This window comes from Coregonus clupeaformis, chromosome 25, assembly GCF_020615455.1.
Source record: "Coregonus clupeaformis isolate EN_2021a chromosome 25, ASM2061545v1, whole genome shotgun sequence".
Taxonomy (NCBI): Eukaryota; Metazoa; Chordata; class Actinopteri; order Salmoniformes; family Salmonidae; genus Coregonus; species Coregonus clupeaformis.
Window position 1 is genome coordinate 34,990,800 of NC_059216.1, and position 20,416 is coordinate 35,011,215.

Consider the following 20,416-nt stretch of genomic DNA (forward strand, 5'->3'; position numbering starts at 1 on the left):
TCTCTCCCTTATCGTTTTAAACAGCGAGACAGTTTGTCAGTTAGACTATGTGACTGTAGTCCTCTGGGCTGCTCTAAGGATGCTGGGAGTATGGAGCAGCAAATGGAGGCTCCACTATGACTGTTTCAGGGCAGACATTTTAAGGCCAGCCACCACAGACTGAAATTACAGTTTTGCATTTACCTATACATTTTTAGATTTTATGGTATTTTGGTCCATTAATATTAGTATTTTCAAAAAGTAAACATACAAATGTGAAAATCTTGATGAGAATTAATATTTTCTTTAATTTATCATACTACCGTCAAAAATGTCATGGATAATAACCACTTTAAAATGGACATCCATAATTTCAATGAATTACACATGATTTAAAAGCCCATTTCATAGAGAATGTAACAAACTGGACTATATGTAGTAACTTACTTTGAAGAGATGGTGATTGGGTCTTAATAGGTGTTTTGTGTTTGGTAGTCTAAATTCAGTGTACTTGTCTTTAACTGTCATTTCCAGAAAGTCATCAGTCTCTTCCCACACCCCAACTCATTTTCCATAGCTTCAGAAGCATCTACATTCACCAAATTTTGTATGGTTGTCCATAGATATATTCTCAGATATCTGTACAGGGGCGTAGGCATGGGTGGGCCTGGGAGGGCACATCCAAATACTCCTCCAAATTTCTGCAGACCCACCCACCAAAACATTTCTGTAACATTTTTCGTACACATACAAAGATGTCAAAAGTATTTATCCACAATCTGCTCAGAGTAAGTCCGATCCTGGAGTGGCTTAACAAAATGAAACCAAAATATTTAGGCTGCCTTAATCCAGTTTCCCGAAAAATTGATTTGCGGCATATGAAAGTATGTACATATTTAATGAGATTTCGCCTCATTTGCATATTTTAATATAATGTTTAAGAAAAGGTGTAATACAAAACGTTTTATATTTGTATCTGCATTCAACTGGTAAAAATGGACTGTGATATGATTAAGGGGGGATAAAATCCCTATTAGGGTGGGGTGCCTGGCCTTAACAATGACAAAAAAAAAATGCGGTGTCAAAATGAAGTTCTACTACAAATGGGGGGTGGGGGGTCACTACATGGCTAAGTTAGAATGGACCCAAGTGGCCATATCGTCACAAATGTTGAATGCATTTCTTTTCAACTATTTGGTCTTAATTTAGAGTAGGTTGGTTTTAGGGTAAAGGTTAGGGTATGGGTGACGGGTGACGGGTTAGTTAGCCACAGATTTGTGACGCTGTACTTTTGTCCTCTCTAACATGGCCAGATAGTGACGACCGTGTAGAGAGGGTGAGGCTAACTGCATTTGGCTGGCAGCAATTCCTACTTAGTCAGTGTCTCTGCTACCAGGACAAACAGGACTCACCCTCGTCACCTTACTTTTAGTTCAACACGTTTCCTAAATCGACAGTTCTGTTCAACATTATGTTGCCATATTGAGAGCTATGCCAAATCTGAAGGAGATGAGGGTGTGGAAGTTGACTGTTAGGTTGCGTTTACACAGGCAGATTCCGATCTTTTGCCCAATTATTGGCAAAAGAGCTGATCAGGTTGGTCAAAAGACCAATTAGTGGAAAAATATCAGAATTGGGCTGCCTGTGTAATTGCAGCCATAGATACTGTACCTGCTGTGGTCAGAATATATCAAATCAGATCTGTAAATGATGTTGTCCTTAAAGGAGATGGATGAAGTAGATCCACATGGCTTATCAGTCTGTTCAATGCTGATGGTAAACCATCAGCTCTCAGCCACGACTGTCAGCATATGCAATGATGATAAATGTTTTATCACATGCATATATCTATTTCTCATAGCAATATGAGATCGTATCTTATAGCAGCCCTTTTTATGTTCAGTGTGACGTACAGTATTTTTGACTGAAACCATGGAGCTTTTGACTGAAACTAGCTACTGAGAGCTAGCCGTCGTGCAGTGACGTCACCCGCCCTGAGATCAACTGTCGCTTGCGGAGTGACAAGCTAGTGAGCTTCTTGTTCCGTCAGTAGCACTGTTGAATCGAGTGTTTGAACATGGGTTCGAGTCCCGGGTTGACCGTACAGGGATGAACTCTGTTACATTGAGTTGGATGTGTTGCGAATCGATGCACATTGCAGACGGATGCACAGGCCAAATGACTTTGAATGTTACTTGAAATCTTTCAAACGGACAGAGAAACGATGGATGAGCTGGTGAGACACAGTACTTTAACAGGCTATAGTACCATCAACACTCCAACGCATGAAACCATTCTGCATTCTACACACGCACGCTCACACACCTGAGGGTTCTCTCTCTTACACCCGTGTACACCTGCCATTCAAAATGCACTTTTATTTAACTGCCTTTGTTTAAAGTTACAACATTGTATTGTGTTCACAGCTAACTATTTCACCATGAAAGGCTTTCGTATCGTCGTTATGCGGAGATAAACTGCAACGCTTCTCTTTCTAGCGATGTCTAGCACACAGTCCACAGGGCTGTGTTGTATTCATTAACACCAGTGTCAAACCATGGCTAAATTCCATTATCCACTATAGCATCCCACCTAGAAGTCAAGCCCAATACACTGCCTCATTCTAAGTGGTAGGCTAGATGGTAAAGTGGATATTGGAACAGAACCCATATGTGAAATCCCTGATACAACAATCATTTCAGAGAGTACTACTATCTCTGACTGACCATCACTAGTTATTAGGTGGAGAGATATAGAGGAGTGGATAGGAGGATAGAGAACTGTAAAGTACTGTACTAACACGGTCTTACAAGCCTGAGGAGCAGCACCACACTACGCGTGTGTCATTCAGGTCCTGACGATGTGTTACTTGATTGTGTCCACAGCAGTGCCATAGTAGTGGCTTGGTCTGTCTGTCTTTGACTTTTCTCTGTCTCTGTGCTACTGTCAGATCTGGGACCAATATGCATTTGTTTTGTTTCAAATACTTCAGGTGCGCTTGATTTAGTTTGGCTAGCATGCTGAGTTTGCACTTGGGACTATACCATTGGTTCCATTGTGCCGGACAAGCTAAATCGAACTAACCTCAAGTATTTCTAATATATTAAATGTGTGTTTGGCCCAGGTCTGGCTATTATTACAGTATATTTAGCTTTGACTCGAACATGGGTTATTGATGACTATTAGCATGTGCTGTGCTAAAAAAAATTCAACTGTTATTAACTCCATGCCTGGACTGTATTCTGCAAATACAACACCAGATATTTTAAGGCTTTTATGATTGTTAATCTTTTTGTTTTCTCTGTTTGTTTGGGACATTTCTACACTGTTGGAGCTCTGGCTGTGGGCCCAGAGCTCTGGCTGTGTCTGCCAGAGATAAAGTTCATTCTGTAAAATGTATGTAGAAGAAGTCTATACACAATCTAACTGATTTGTTTTTAAATATATATATCTAACGACTTGAAAACATACAGTATTCTCAATTCTTCTTCTGTTTACTGTCTTATTCAAAAACACCCATCTGCCTAATGACTTATTCTATTGACATGACTTGTGGTGGTCCAGTGGTTGTGTTCAATAGACAACATACAAACACAGAACTGATACTTCATATAGATGAGTGTTTCATGGATGCTTCAGTATCATTTTACAACTATATTTGTATGAAGCCTGCGGATGTATCCTTTTGTTTACAGTTTCTACACAACAGATAGCGTGGGATATGGACTCGACTTTAGAACATTTTTGAGGTATGAAAAGTTGTGACAGGGTTTCGTTTCGGGGTGAACTATCTGATGACGAGAGAGTAGAGAGACATCCAGGACTCTGTCTCTGGTTGGAACAGACAGTCTGTCCTTGTTGACCTATCAGAACAGGCCATTCGGAGCGTGAAGTGATGTTATGTAAGCAGGACAGGGTGGCCAAAGTCAACAGACAGACAGACGGTATGCAGATGGATATTACCATCCTAGGCCTCAGATACAGCAGCCCACAGATATTATCATTCCACCAGCTACTACACACAGTCACGCACGGACGCACACACAGCATAAAGCATAGAGATGCACAGCAGTGTGCAAGCGTGGAGGATGTTACCATACCTAGCTAGCTCCCACAGTGGTATCACTGCATAACGTACAATCACTCAACTGCTAAATCTTTTTGGAGAAAAGTTATTATAACCTACATGTGACAGTAACTAAATGGACTACTGTGGGACCTGAAGTCATTAACCAACAACAGCATCTGCTATTACTAGAGAAGTAGCCTACTGTACTGTAGGCCTAACTCTTTACTCAGTATACCAAAAATACAGTACGGTACTGTATTCTGTGGGATGGAATTACAGTATAATTCGAAATACAGCAGTTCTTTCCCCAACCACAAACACAAATGTTCCCACAATGCACCATAATTTACAGTATTTGACTGTTGATAATACCCCAAATGTGCGTATAAATTACAGTGACCAACAGTCTTCTCCATTGTCATGTTACTCTATTCAGGTTGGGTTGTGCTTCATATACTGTAAAGGCTGTTGAACAGAGTCCCCGTTCAAATGGCCAAAGTCCGACCCTTAAAATCATCCAGGAGAATAGGCCAAACTCTTTTTATAGTGCATTTACAGTAACATGACTGTCACAAGTAACAACACACATTCAGACTACACTCAGACACAGGATGTGTGTCAGGGGAGTTGACTGAACCACATACAGATGGGACAAGACCAGACTCGGAATCCACTTTAAATTGGGCAAAACAAGGCCCTCTAACTCCTTGACTCAGCACAGTGCAGGGGTCCTTGGGCCTGCTCTCCCACTACAGCAACATCCCCTGATGTCCTTGGTTCCCCCCTCTCCTCCCTCCCTCCATCCCTCATTCACCAGTTTCAACTTCCTGCTGTGGCTTCGCCCAGGCGTTGGCCCCCGGCTACGGTTGCTTAGACAGCGTTGCCGGGGAGAGAATAGAGCAGTTCATGCATACACCGACACGCACACATCAGTCATAACGAACACACACGCACCCGTCTCAGCGGCAGTCAAAACACACAACTCCCACACACACACCCGTCTCAGTACCAGTCAAAACATTGCTCGGCCGAGCTAGCACATCATATCCTGTCCCAGCGCATCTCCCAGGCCCAGTTGTTAATGGCTCAGCTTTTACTGCTGACTTCCACAGACAGGATCAGCAACACGAACAGCACAGCACGGCCCTCCGGGACTGCATCCGCTCGCTCTGGGAGAGAGAGAGAGGGCGGGGTGTGTGTGTACGTGCTTTGGAGTATATCGGCTTTCAGTGTGTGTGTTTCAAGTTGTCACATGCACAGGTACATGAAATGCCTTTCTTGCAAGCTCTTTCCCAACAAGGCAGTAATCAATATCAGTACTAGTACTATAAAAAGAGTAAAGTTGTCAGAGTGGTGGGTGTAGATGAGTGGAAAGGAATCAAGCGCAGGAACCAGGATGACTTCAACCGTCTTTTATGTTACTGTTCAACACGTGAACAAAATAGTCGCCTACCCAACCGGGTGGCGCAAAACAATTACGCACAACACAGTGCGAAAATACACATGAAAAGCGCACGCAGTGCGAACTCTCGGGACAAGCCAACAACGAGAGAAAATAGACCATACAGAGGCAGTCTGACAACAAACAATCACGCATAACACCTGACCCAAACACACGAACTAAATAAGGGAACAATTAAGACACAAATAAGGGACAGGTGTTATGAACAGACAAAACCAAAAGAACATGAAACATAGAACGGTGGCAGCTAGTACTCCGGAGACGACGACCGCCGAAGCCTGCCCGAACAAGGAAGAGGAGCAGCCTCGGCCGAAACCGTGACAGTACCCCCCCCCCCTTGACGCGCGGCTCCAGCCGTGCGCCGACCCGAAGCCGGGGACGACCCGGACGACGCGGAGCAGGGCGCGCAGGATGACCCCGATGGAAATCGGTCAGTAGGGACTGGTCTAAGACGTCCCTCCTTGGCACCCAGCACCGCTCCTCCGGGCCGTACCCCTCCCACTCCACGAGATATTGAAGACCCCCCATCCGGCGTCTAGAATCCAGGATGGACCTCACGGTGTACGCCGGAGCCCCCTCGATGTCCAACGGGGGCGGAGGAGTCTCCTCAATCTCAAAGTCCTGGAGTGGACCAGCTACCACCGGCCTGAGGAGAGACACATGGAACGAGGGGTTAATATTTTTGTAATCAACAGGTAGTTCTAACCTATAACTCACCTCGTTCAATCTCCTCAGGACTTTAAATGGCCCCACAAACCGCCGACCCAGCTTCCGGCAGGGCAGGCGGAGGGGCAGGTTTCTGGTTGAGAGCCAGACTCGATCTCCAGGTGCGTACACTGGCCCCTCACTGCGGTGTAGGTCGGCGCTCGTCTTCTGTCGACGTATGGCACGCTGCAGATGGACGTGTGCAGCGTCCCACGTCTCCTCCGAGCGCCGCACCCACTCATCCACAGCGGGGGCCTCGATCTGGCTCTCATGCCATGGTGCCAGAACCGGCTGGTACCCTAACACACACTGAAAAGGGGTTAGTTGGGTGGAGGAGTGGCGAAGAGAGTTCTGTGCCATCTCGGCCCAGGGCACATATCTCGCCCACTCCTCCGGCCGGCCCTGACAGTATGACCTCAGAAACCTACCCACATCCTGGTTGACACGTTCAACCTGCCCATTACTCTCGGGTGGTACCCCGAGGTAAGGCTTACCGAAACCCCCAACCGTTCCATAAATGCTCTCCACACTCTAGAGGTGAACTGGGGGCCTCGGTCAGACACTATATCCTCGGGTACCCCGTAATGCCGGAAGACATGGGTGAACAGAGCCTCAGCGGTCTGTAGGGCAGTGGGTAGACCCGGCATGGGAAGGAGACGACAGGCCTTAGAGAACCGATCCACAACGACCAGGATGGTAGTATTCCCCTGTGAGGGGGGAGGTCGGTAACAAAATCCACCGAGAGGTGGGACCAGGGTCGTTGTGGAATAGGCAGGGGGTTGTAACTTACCCCTGGGCAAATGTCTGGGCGCCTTACACTGGGCACACACCGAACAGGAGGAGACATAAATCCTCACATCCCTAGCTAACGTTGGCCACCAGTACTTCGTGCTAAGGCAGTGCACTGTCCGGCCGATACCCGGATGTCCAGAGGAGGGGGACGTATGAGCCCAACAAATGAGGCGATCGCGTACCTCGAGCGGAACGTACGTCCGACCCACAGGACACTGTGGAGGACTCGGGTCGGTGCGTAACGCCCGCTCGATCTCACCATCAACCTCCCACACCACCGGAGCAACCAGACAAGACTCCGGTAGTATGGGCGTGGACTCAACTGACCTCTCCTCTGCGTCATACCGCCGAGACAGAGCATCTGCCTTCCCGTTCTGGGACCCAGGGATGTATGTGATCTTAAACACAAACCGGGCTAGGAACATAGTCCAGCGAGCCTGGCGAGGATTCAGTCTCCTAGCTGCCCGGATGTACTCCAGGTTACGATGGTCAGTTAGAATGAGGAAAGGGTGTTGAGCCCCCTCGAGCCAATGCCGCCACACCTTTAGGGCCTGTACCACGGCTAACAGCTCCCTGTCTCCTACGTCATAATTCCGCTCCGCCGGACTGAGCTTCTTTGAGTAGAACGCACAGGGACGGAGTTTAGGTGGAGTGCCAGAACGCTGGGAAAGAACGGCCCCTATCCCGGCCTCTGACGCGTCCACCTCTACTTGGAACGGTAAAGAGGGATCCGGATGCGCCAACACCGGCGCCGAGGTAAACAGGTCCTTTAGTCTCCCAAATGCCCTGTCCGCCTCAGCTGACCACCGCAAGCGCACCGACCCCCCTTTAACAGAGACGTTATGGGAGCTGCCACCTGTCCAAAACCCCCGGATAAACCTCCGGTAATAATTCGCAAAACCCAAGAACCGTTGCACCTCCTTCACAGTGGTTGGGGTCTGCCAATTACGCACAGCTGACACCCGGTCTACCTCCATCTTCACCCCTGACGCAGATAACTGGTAACCCAGAAAGGAGACCGACTTCTGGAAAAACAGACATTTCTCTGCCTTGACATATAGGTCATGCTCCAACAGCCTCCTCAATACTCGGCGCACCAGGGCTACATGCTCAGCACGGGTAGGACTATACACCAGAATGTCGTCGATGTACACAACTACTCCCTGTCCCTGCATGTCCCGGAAAATCTCATCGACGAAGGATTGGAAGACTGAGGGAGCATTCATCAACCCATATGGCATGACTAGATACTCGTAGTGTCCGGAAGTCGTGCTAAACGCTGTCTTCCATTCATCGCCCTCTCGAATGCGTACCAAGTTATATGCGCTCCTAAGATCCAATTTTGTAAAGAACTGCGCACCGTGCAGTGACTCCGTCATAGTCGCAATCAGAGGAAGTGGATAGCTGTACTTCACTGTGATCTGATTGAGACCGCGGTAATCAATACACGGGCGCAGACCTCCATCCTTTTTCTTCACAAAAAAGAAACTTGAGGAAGCGGGTGAAACGGAGGCCCGTATGTATCCCTGTCTAAGAGACTCAGAGATGTATGTCTCCATAGCCTTTCTCTCCTCTTGAGACAAGGGATACACATGGCTCCGCGGGAGAGCTGCTCCTGACTGGAGATCTATCGCACAATCCCCCTGTCTATGAGGCGGCAGCTGCGCCGCCCTAGTCTTACTGAACGCCAGTGCTAAATCCTCATACTCGGGGGAATCTGCAGTGCTGGCATTAGATTCGGACTCTCCACCGAGGTCGCCCTATGGAAACACCCAGACACCGCCCCTCACATTGAGCAGACCACCCTTTAAGAGCTTTCTCTCGCCACCTAATAATAGGGTCATGAGTCATCAACCAGGGAAGACCCAGCACTACCGGATACGCAGGAGAGTCAATCAGATAGAGCTGAATTCTCTCCTCATGACCCTCCTGCGCCGTCATCCGAATGGGTGCTGTGACCTCCCTAATCAACCCAGACCCTAACGGACGGCTATCTAGGGCATGGACGGGGAAAGGCTTATCCACTGGAAGGAGGGGAATCCCTAACTCTATACAGAACTGGCGATCTACAAAATTCCCAGCTGCGCCTGAATCTACCAGCGCCTTATGCTGGGAACGAGGTGCAACCTGTGGGAAACAAACAGGCAAGGTTAGGTGCACGACAGAAAGCTCTGGGTAAGCAGGGCGCCTACTCACCTGGGGGAACCCCCCAATGCGTGACCTGCCATCTCCCTCACTGGAGGACCCGCCCCAACACCTAGCCGCGGTGTGCCCTCCACGACCACAGTTGGTGCAAGGGCCGGGTCCCCTCGGGCTCCTCCTCCTCCGTTCCCTAGCGCCAGCACCTCCGAGCTCCATAGGGCTCGGCTCGGAGGTGCTGGAGAGTGGAATGGGCGAACCCCCCCCTCCGGGACGCCCACGGGTGGCGAGCAGGGTATCCAGCCGGATGGCCATGTCGACCAGCTGGTCGAACGTCAACGACGTGTCCCTGCACGCCAACTCTCGCTGGACGTCCTCCCGGAGGCTGCAGCGGAAATGGTCGATATGGGCCCGCTCATTCCACCCTGCATCAGCCGCTAGGGTCCGAAACTCTAAGGCAAAGTCCTGGGCGCTCCTCATCCCCTGTCGGAGGTAGAATAGACGTTCCCCCGCCGCCTTCCCTTCCGGTGGATGGTCGAACACAGCACGGAAGCGGCGGGAGAACTCCGCATAGTTCGTGGTAGCGGCGTCCATTCTCCTCCACTCGGCGTTGGCCCACTCCAACGCCTTGCCGGTGAGACAGGAGATGAGGGCTGAGACGCTCTCGTGTCCCGAGGGCGCCGGGTGTACGGTGGCGAGGTAGAGCTCCACCTGCAGCAGGAATCCTTGACACCCGGCAGTGGAGCCGTCGTACGCCCTCGGGAGCGAGAGCCGAATCCCACTAGGTTCCGGAGATGAGACAGGGGGGCTGACCGATGGGGCTGGTTCGGTTCTTGGAGGTGTGGGAACCCCGCTGGTCTCCCATCGGTGCAGAGTATTCATCACCCCCTCCAGGGCATGACAGACCTGGTTGATGCGGTCCTCCTGACCACGAAGACGTTCAGCCATCTCGGCTGTCGGCGCGGTCGCTCCTGCTGATTCCATGGTGAAGATGCGTGATTCTGTCAGAGTGGTGGGTGTAGATGAGTGGAAAGGAATCAAGCGCAGGAACCAGGATGACTTCAACCGTCTTTTATGTTACTGTTCAACACGTGAACAAAATAGTCGCCTACCCAACCGGGTGGCGCAAAACAATTACGCACAACACAGTGCGAAAATACACATGAAAAGCGCACGCAGTGCGAACTCTCGGGACAAGCCAACAACGAGAGAAAATAGACCATACAGAGGCAGTCTGACAACAAACAATCACGCATAACACCTGACCCAAACACACGAACTAAATAAGGGAACAATTAAGACACAAATAAGGGACAGGTGTTATGAACAGACAAAACCAAAAGAACATGAAACATAGAACGGTGGCAGCTAGTACTCCGGAGACGACGACCGCCGAAGCCTGCCCGAACAAGGAAGAGGAGCAGCCTCGGCCGAAACCGTGACAAAAGTAGAACAAAAACACACACAAAATAGAAATAAGAACACGAGAAAGTAAGCTACTATAGAGGGTCAGTTCCAGGGTCAGTGCCAATACCATATTTACAATGTGCAGGGATACTGGAGTGATAGGGGTAGATATGTACACTGCCTTGCAAAAGTATTAATCCCCCTTGGCGTTTTTCCTATTTTGTTGCATTACAACCTGTAATTGAAATTGATTTTTATTTGGATTTCATGTAATGGACATACACAAAATAGTCCAAATTGGTGAAGTGAAATGAAAAAAATAACTTGTTTCAAAAACTTCATAAAAATAAATAACGGAAAAGTGGTGCGTGCATATGTATTCACCCCCTTTGCTATGAAGCCCCTAAATAAGATCTGGTGCAACCAATTACCTTCAGAAGTCACATAATTAGTTAAATAAAATCCACCTGTGTGCAATCTAAGTGTCACATGATCTCAGTACCTGTTCTGAAAGGCCCCAGAGTCTGCAACACCACTAAGCAAGGGGCACCACCAAGCAAGCAGAACCATGAAGACCAAGGAGCTCTCCAAACAGGTCAGGGACAAAGTTGTGGAGAAGTACAGATCAGGGTTGGGTTATAAAAAAATATCTGAACATCCCACGGAGCACCATTAAATCTATTTTTTTTAATGGAAAGAATATGACACCACAACAAACCTGCCAAGAGAGGGCCGCCCACCAAAACTCACGGACCAGACAAGGAGGGCATTAATCCGAGGCAACAAAGAGACCAAAGATAACCCTGAAGGAGCTGCAAAGCTCCACAGCGGAGATTGGAGTATCTGTCCATAGGACCACTTTAAGCCGTACACTCCACAGAGCTGGGCTTTACGGAAGAGTGGCCAGAAAAAAGTCATTGCTTAAAGAAAAAAATAAGCAAACACGTTTGGTGTTCACCAAAAGCCATGTGGGAGACTTTCCAAACATATGGAAGAAGGTACTCTGGTCAGATGAGACTAAAATTGAGCTTTTTGGCCATCAAGGAAAACGCTATGTCTGGTGCAAACCCAACACCTCTCATCACCCCGAGAACAGTGAAGCATAGTGGTGGCAGCATCATGCTGTGGGGATGTTTTTCATCAGCAGGGACTGGGAAACTGGTCAGAATTGAAGGAATGATGGATGGAGCTAAATACAGGGACATTCTTGAGGGAAACCTGTTTCAGTCTTCCAGAGATTTGAGACTGGGACGGAGGTTCACCTTCCAGCAGGACAATGACCCTAAGCATACTGCTAAAGCAACAGTCGAGTGGTTTAAGTGGAAACATTTAAATGTCTTGGAATGGCCTAGTCAAAGCCCAGACCTCAATCCAATTGAGAATCTGTGGAATGACTTAAAGATTGCTTTACAGCGGAACCCATCCAACTTGAAGGAGCTGGAGCAGTTTTGCCAGTGGCTAGATGTGCCAAGCTTATAGAGACATACCCCAAGAGACTTGCAGCTGTAATTGCTGCAAAAGGTGGCTCTACAAAGTATTGACTTTGGGGGGGGTGAATAGTTATGCACGCTCAAGTTTTCTGTTTTCTTGTCTAATTTCTTGTTTGTTTCACAATAAAAAATATTTTGCATCTTCAAAATGGTAGGCATGTTGTGTAAATCAAACGATACAAACCCCCCAAAATACTTTCGCAAGCCACTGTAGATAGAATGTACTGCAGGGTCAGAAGTAGAACAAGGACCTGGTCAGGCGGAGATAAAGAGAGAAAGTAAGGGGTTGTGTGCGTGTGTGTGCATGCGTGTGTGTGTCCTCTCCAGGTGGTTCAGAGATTGAGTATCTGGACTACTACAAGCCTGTGGTGTGGTTCTGGATCCTGGTGGGGCTGGCGTACTTCGCTGCTGTTCTCAGCATGATAGGAGACTGGCTCAGAGTCATCTCTAAGAAGACCAAAGAGTAGGAATGTATCTCTCTCTCTCTCTCCCTCTCTCCCTCTCACTCACTCACTCACTCACTCACTCACACACACACACACACACACAAACAAACACATCAATCAAATGTATTTTATAAAGCCCTTTTTACTTCCGCAGCTGTCACAAATTGCTTTACGGTTACCCAGCCTAAAACCCCAAAGAGCAAGCAATGCAGATGCAGAAGCACAGTGGCTGGGAAAAACTAACACACACACACACACAGGATCTGAACCCGGGTCTCGGCCCGACGGGAGAAACCAACGTCTTGACCATTAAACCAAGAGGAAATGTCCTATTGGGGAAAGGGCTGACTCTGATTTTGAAGTCGCAGTTGCACTCATCACCGTTCCTAATCAAATGAACTACCTATATCCTCTGATAGACATTACTGTGAGACTCTCCAGTGACACTCTCCAGCCCAACAGTGTACAGTAACACAGTAGAGAGAGAGAGAGAGAGAGAGAGAGAGAGAGAGAGAGAGAGAGAGAGAGAGAGAGAGAGAGAGAGAGAGAGAGAGAGAGAGAGAATCCTTACTGCCCCCTCAGAGTTATCATGCTGACATCCTGCTATTAACGCAGTGTCATCACTCCACAGGTGACATCACGGTTCCCTCTATGATGGGCTTATAGAGACATACCCCAAGAGACTTGCAGCTGTAATTGCTGCAAAAGGTGGCTCTACAAAGTATTGACTTTCTTTTTTTGGGGGGGTGAATAGTTATGCACGCTTGTTTGTTTCACAAAAAAAAAATATTTTGCATTTTCAAAGTGGTAGGCATGTTGTGTAAATCAAATGATACAACCCCCCCCAAAAAAATAAATTTTAATTCCAGGCTGTAAAGCAACAAAATAGGAAAAATGCCAAGGGGGGTGAATACTTTCACAAGCCCCTGTATAGGGGTAAGGTGATGACTAGGCATCAGGATATGTGATAAACAGAGTAGCAGCAGCCAGTGGCGGCTCCTGAAAAAATTCTCAGGAGGGGCAATTTTTCTGATGATTTAGGTGACCTACACACGTGCACGAGTCCGTGCACGCGATTCCAGATATCTTTACCTCTGAATAAACTGCCTTTATTATACCATATCCACCCTGTCCAAAGTCTCTACTTGGTCTCAGTTCTCCAGTAAACTTGTGATTATCAACAGTACACAACGGTAACAAACAATTGGGGGAACTCACGGGGCAGATAGTAACCACTTAAAAGGAAGCGATTCCCAAACCTTCCATAACAAAGCCATCACCTACAGAGAGATGAACTTGGAGAAGAGTCCCCTAAGTAAGCTTGTCCTGGGCCTCTGTTCACAAACACAAACAGACCCCACACAGCCCCAGGACAACAACAACAACAACAACAACAACAACAACACAATTAGACCCAACCAAATCATGAGAAAACAAAAAGAGAATTACTTGACACATTGGAAAGAACAAACAAAAAAACAGAGCAAACTAGAATGCTATTTGGCCCTAAACAGAGAGTACACAGTGGCAGAATACCTGACCACTGTGACTGACCCAAACTTAAGGAAAGCTTTGACTATGTACAGACTCAGTGACCATAGCCTTGCTATTGAGAAAGGCCGCCGTAGGCAGACCTGGCTCTCAAGAGAAGACAGGCTATGTGCACACTGCCCACAAAATGAGGTGGAAACTGAGCTGCACTTCCTAACCTCCTGCCAAATGTATGACCATATTAGAGACACATATTTCCCTCAGATTACAGCGATCCACAAAGAATTCGAAAACAAACCCAATTTTGATAAACTCCCTTATCTACTGGGTGAAAAACCACAGTGTGCCATCACAGCTGCAAGATTTGTGACCTGTTGCCACAAGAAAAGGGCAACCAGTGAAGAACAAACACCATTGTAAATACAACCCATATTTATGTTTATTTATTTTCCCATTTGTACTTTAACTATTTGCACATTGTAACAACACTGTATATATACATAATATGACATTTGAAATGTCTTTATTCTTTTGAAACTTCTGAGTGTAATGTTTACTGTTAATATTTATTGTTTATTTCACTTTTGTTTACTATCTACTTCCCTTGCTTTGGCAATGTTAACACACGTTTCCCATGCCAATAAAGCCCTTAAATTGAATTGAATTGATAGTAAGGTCGCAATGACACAGTCGCAATGACACAGAAAGCAGTTCTATGTCGGGGTACAGAGTCGCTCTCTTACCAGGATCGCGGTCCGCTCTGACCAGGGTGAAGGTGGCCGGCTCCACTTCTCTGTCCGGGACTCATCCAGCCAAGTCTCCCAGCTGTATTGGGATTCAGCTGCCAGCAGCGTTTTCATTATTTAGTCCGTTCGTAGCGGGTATGTACACGATCAACAAGATCAGTCCAAAACCAACCACTGGAAATCCATGGTTGGCAGAATGTTTGTAAACTAAGTCTACAAATTAAAAACATAAAATAACGCTGCACTGCAGGTCGCAACAGAGACGCTGATAGCCGCCATTGTCTTAGTTACGTTCAACGTTACGTCACGTATGACGAAAGCGCGTAAGTGCAAGCCCACAGACACCCATAGAGAATGTATTGAAAGCTTTGAAATGTGAAAAAAATAGATTTTACATGACAGGCTATGAGAGACTTCTGGGCGATTTTCAACTTGACTGAAATCGCCCCAAAAACGGGCGGGGCCATTTGAAGCACGACTTTAGCCTGATTTGACATTTAGTGGCTGGCAGATCAGACGTGAACACTGATAACTGCTGTTGCCGTGATATAATTGATTAGAAAAAAAATCCCTTCCTTTTCCCGTTTGGCAGTGCGTCGCCCATATCGCCCTATTGAACAAGCCGTCCCTGGCAGCAGCGGATATGATGATTGTATATGTGTGTGTGGAGTCAGTATGAATGTGTGTGCATATTATGTGTGTGAGCAAATTAAGTGTGTGTGTGTGTGTTGGAGTGTCAGTGTAAGTGTAAATAGTGAGTGAGTGAGTGAGTGAGTGAGTGAGTGAGTGAGTGAGTGAGTGAGTGAGTGAGTGAGTGTGTGTGTGTGTGTGTGTGTGTGTGTGTGTGTGTGTGTGTGTGTGTGTGTGTGTGTGTGTGTGTGTGTGTGTGTGTGTGTGTGTGTGTCTGCCATGGGAGCTGTGGGCTAGCTGAGGCCTGGGGAAATGTTGGTGTAAAATGCTGTTACAACAGACTGGCTGTTGCTGGAGTTGCTGCTTTCATTCAGAGAGACAAATAATCATGTTTTTTCTCTCCAAAATGCAATCTATCCGCCTCACTCTCAGAGCAATAAGTAGTGCTGCTAGGTTTTACACAGTGAAATGTAACAAATAACTACATTTTTAAAATAAAGAACTGTACAAATGATACATTTTTTATAATCGATACAGTTATATGAGCTCTGTATGTAAAACATTTACATTTGACATTTTAGTCATTTAGCAGATGCTCTTATCCAGAGTGACTTACAGTTAGTGGATTCATCTTAAGATAGCTAGGTGAGACAACCACATGTTAGGGTCAAATATACAGGATACGAACGTTCCATTCCAGCTAAACAATGGATATATCGCATTTAGCAAAAACAACAAAAACATTTAAATCTATAATCTATGAATAGACACACATGAAGGTACCCCATAAGCAAAGATTTCTGATGAAAAAACACAAATATAAAAATAATGGTGGATATAGCGTTTTTGAAATAAATCTTCATATATTTTATGAATCTATTACAGACAACCAATGTTTATATCAGAAGTCTGAGACAGTGCTACATATCTCCCACTTTATGGTACCCACAAATCTGATCCCCAGTACTGCACATGTTTGTTCCAGCCCAACACTAACAGACCTGATTCAACAAAGTGTTTCATAGGTTGATCAGGTGTGTTAGGGCAGGGCACAAAGATGAAGAGTAATATTCAGAGCTGGCAAAACATTATGATCAATATCTATTGACATGGATCTGAAGATGAAGGCCCATCCCCTACTGTGAGTGTAACTACTGTACGTTTCACTAAACAAAATATCTGTTTATTAATGGTAGTGACCTTTGAAACTGAGATTTATGATTCTGAAAAGGGCATTTTGGGCCAAACTGTCATCTTCTGTCTCTCTTTGTTCTCGCACATATGCACCCACATGCCTATAAAGCCTATGTCCACACACAATCATCTCAACATATTTCCCAAGACACAGTTGAAATGCAGAATTCAGGTGACCCCTGCAGAAGCATAGACAGTAGACAGGAATTCTAGTTCTATTTGACATCCCAATCAGAGCAGGACCCAGTTAAAATGGCAGACAAGTTCTGATGTATAGGGGGTCTATGACATCAGCCTATCTAGGCTTTTATATCTATGTCCAGAAGTAAGAATCTTCCATATATAATACCCAATCATATGCTACACACACACCACAGATAATATCATATTAAAGACGCTCCTTCACACAAATATCCCATTTCTACAATTTGGAAACTCTAAATATACTTCCACTGTGTATTATAGAGCGTCTGCTAAATGACTAAAATGTAAATATTAGCTACATTAAATTCTGTACATTGTATTATTCCTCCTACAGTTGAAGAGGGGGGTCCACTAGTCCAGGCTACAAAACAATCTCATTTCGACAATTTGGGTGCCAAGTGTCACTTAGAATGGAAGATGAAGCTTAAAACCTTAACCTCCCATAGTTTTAATTGTATCCTTTTTATTAATGTGCCTCTCTCCACTCCTGAGGCTCATTATAATGGTAGCGTCGCACCGTATGTTTTGAGGAGTGGGGCAGTCCCACACCTTTCGTAATTTTTTTGCTTTATTGAAGAGATAATAAAATGTTGGAAAGATGGGGGGGATAGGGGGAGTCAAAGTAACAGACATTTAAAGTGCAGTCTCTGTTGGGACCGCGATTAAACCATATAAGCTTTATTCCTCTCCTTGACACAGCTCTATCCCTAAGGGAACAACTTCATGCAAAGATTCTTTAGGTCAAACTAATTAAAACTCTACCTGAGAGAAACTACATACGAATAGGGACTGTGAAACTGTGAAGCTATAGTAGAGGAGATTCAGCAACTTTTGGAGGACAACTGAATTAAATAAAAGGCTTATTTGTTAAAAGTAGAACCAATGGGTTTTGGCTTTTGGCCTTCAGGTTTTTTAGAGAAGTAAAATATCTCAAAATGGCCTCAGGGATCAATCCCAATGAGTATGCAAATAAAAACATGACGTGATTGGCTAAATCAGCAGTAGAAAGACCAACCAATAGATTGTGAGTGCATGCTGTGAAGTCATAGCACACTGTATGCATTATAGGCCTATGTGTAATGTACACAAAATACAAGTTGTCCTGAGAGCTTTTTGTTCCTTATGGAATATTATGAAAACATTTCAGTCTTTGAATGTATAATTATTTGTGCAAGAGAAACACACAAACTGTGGTCTCCTGTCAGAATGGTATAATGAGTGTTTGTTCTGAGAGGGACCAGAGAATCTTGCTGTAGGAGAGAGAGCGAGAGAGAGCTAAAGAGCGAAAGAGAGAGAAGTGATATATGTGTCAGAAGGAAGACGCACTGGGATCATAATAATTAAACTCAGCACACTCCTGGCTTCACGCACACAGCTATAAACACACATTCCTCCTCCAATCAACAATCCCCACTTTCTCGCACTACAGACCTTTCTGCTGCTGGCTTCAAAAGGCAGTATTCCTCTCTGACACCCTCTGGAGCAGATCTATTGATTTCCTGAGCTGTGTGTGTGTGTGTGTGTGTGTGTGTGTGTGTGTGTGTGTGTGTGTGTGTGTGTGTGTGTGTGTGTGTAAGAGAGCCGAGGTGTGTGTGGGTGTGTGTGTTAACAGACTAGTTGCTGCCTGACTGAATACAGCTGGGTGTGAGAAAATACCATGAAAGACAAATCTCACTAATAAGAATGAAATCAAATGTATACCGATGTGAGAAAACAGTTATATCAATATAAATTAGTTATTTACACAGAAAAGACCAGTAACGCTACAGAACTAGGTAGTGAGGTGAATCTTACAGGATGTAATGGGCTGGTTCCCAGACACAGATGTAAGCTTATTCCTGGACTTAAAAGTACTTTCAATGGAATGGATTCTCCATTAAGCATGCTTTTTTAGTCCAGTAGGGTTAATTTGGGTCTGGGAAACCTTCCCTATAAAATAATAAAACTCAGAAATACAGAAGTCTCTCATGCCATTAATGGTATAGAAAATATAGAACAGGTTCCGAACAAAACAAACACAGAAAAATCAAACATCTAAGCTGCCATTAGGGAATCGGATGATATCTTACATCATTGTACTACTGTATCACACGGAGAGGAGACAGAGGATAGACATTAGTAGTGCAGTTTACACGTCTGCCATTTCAGACACACAACAGACAGTCTGACACCAGTATTCTCTCATCTTACTTGGTATTGTACTGGTTAATTGCTATGTTACTGCACTTGGCAGTTCTCCTCTTGGCGTGAAGATGTCATCCTAGCCTCTCTGCATTTCTCTCTGTTCCGGAGTATTCCTTGTGTTCAGGGGCCGACGGCCACGCCTCTCCTCGCCTCTGGGGGCGGGACTAACACACAGGCCTTTGCCACCAGGGCTGTTAGTCAGGGTTGCCATGCCGACAGGGCTCTGGAGGGAAAGGGGCTTCAGCACCTGCAGGGAGAGGAAAGGAGGGAGAGAAAAGGGTTAATGGTCATGTTATGTTATGTACAGACACGCACAGACTCTCCCCCTATTTCTAGAGTTTAGGGGTATACCCCTCCGGCTTCTAAGGTACCTGGTACGATGAGCTAGTTACAACAAAGTTCCTCTGCAACTACCACAGGGATGCTTTAGGATGCTTCACCACAAGATAATATGCCCCCAATATGGATATCTGTGATCTTTCATTAAACTGAAGTTATGGAGAGGGTGTTCTTTCAGCGTTACTCCTGAATGTCTTGGGAAAAAATCTACTTCAAAATCCGGAGAGGTAGCAATGACGTGAGTGTGTGTCAGTGAATGTGTGTGTAGTCAGGTCTCCAGCAAGCCACAGGCAGGAATTTTCTAAGCTGAGAGGAGGAGAGAGATGGTCCCCATTGCAGACATGGTGACCCAGGTTAGGATGACTGAATACAACCATCTCTCTCTCCATCATCTCTCACACTTTCTTTTAGTGACACACTCAGAATAAACTTTTATACCCTCCCACTCTCTCTTAGGTGACATGACATGGTCAGAAAAGAAAGCTGCCTCTCACTCTCCTTCTACCTCAGTCTCCTTCCCGCTCTTCTCTCCCTTCTCTCCAGCTCCATCATGGCACATGGTTTATCTGGGCTTCTATCGCCCTCTGCTGGCTAATGACGCTCAGTGTAATTTATCTGCAGTGTGTGGCTCACTTTCTGGACTTTGCTGCCCCCCCTTGTGTGAGTGTGTGTGTCATGTGCAGTACAGGGCTGTGTTCTGTCTTGTGTTTTGTGTGTGTGTAAAACTCACCTTGTGTTGGGGGGTAACTCTGGTATGCTCCCATGGTGATTTAATCAGACGCACGATAAAGACAACGTTTCGATCCGAGTTGGATCTTCGTCAGGTCCTTACCTTTGGCCATCTCCAGTGTCTCCAGCATCTCCATGACATCAGAGAGCTGACATTTGGAGGTCTGCAGTTCCAGTCTCAGGGACAATTAACTCATTAGGATCTGGGGCACCACGAGAGCGGTTCTTTAAAGAGGTACCATCTCCCTTTATAAACAGTCAACTTATTAATCATAACCTCGTATCATATAATTATTCTGAACAGTCATAACCTCCTTGCATCTGCAAAAACCAGAGCCTTACTTATGATTCAGTACTACACAAATTTGTTTAATTATTTATTTACTAGCTAATTAAAATGGGAACACAGG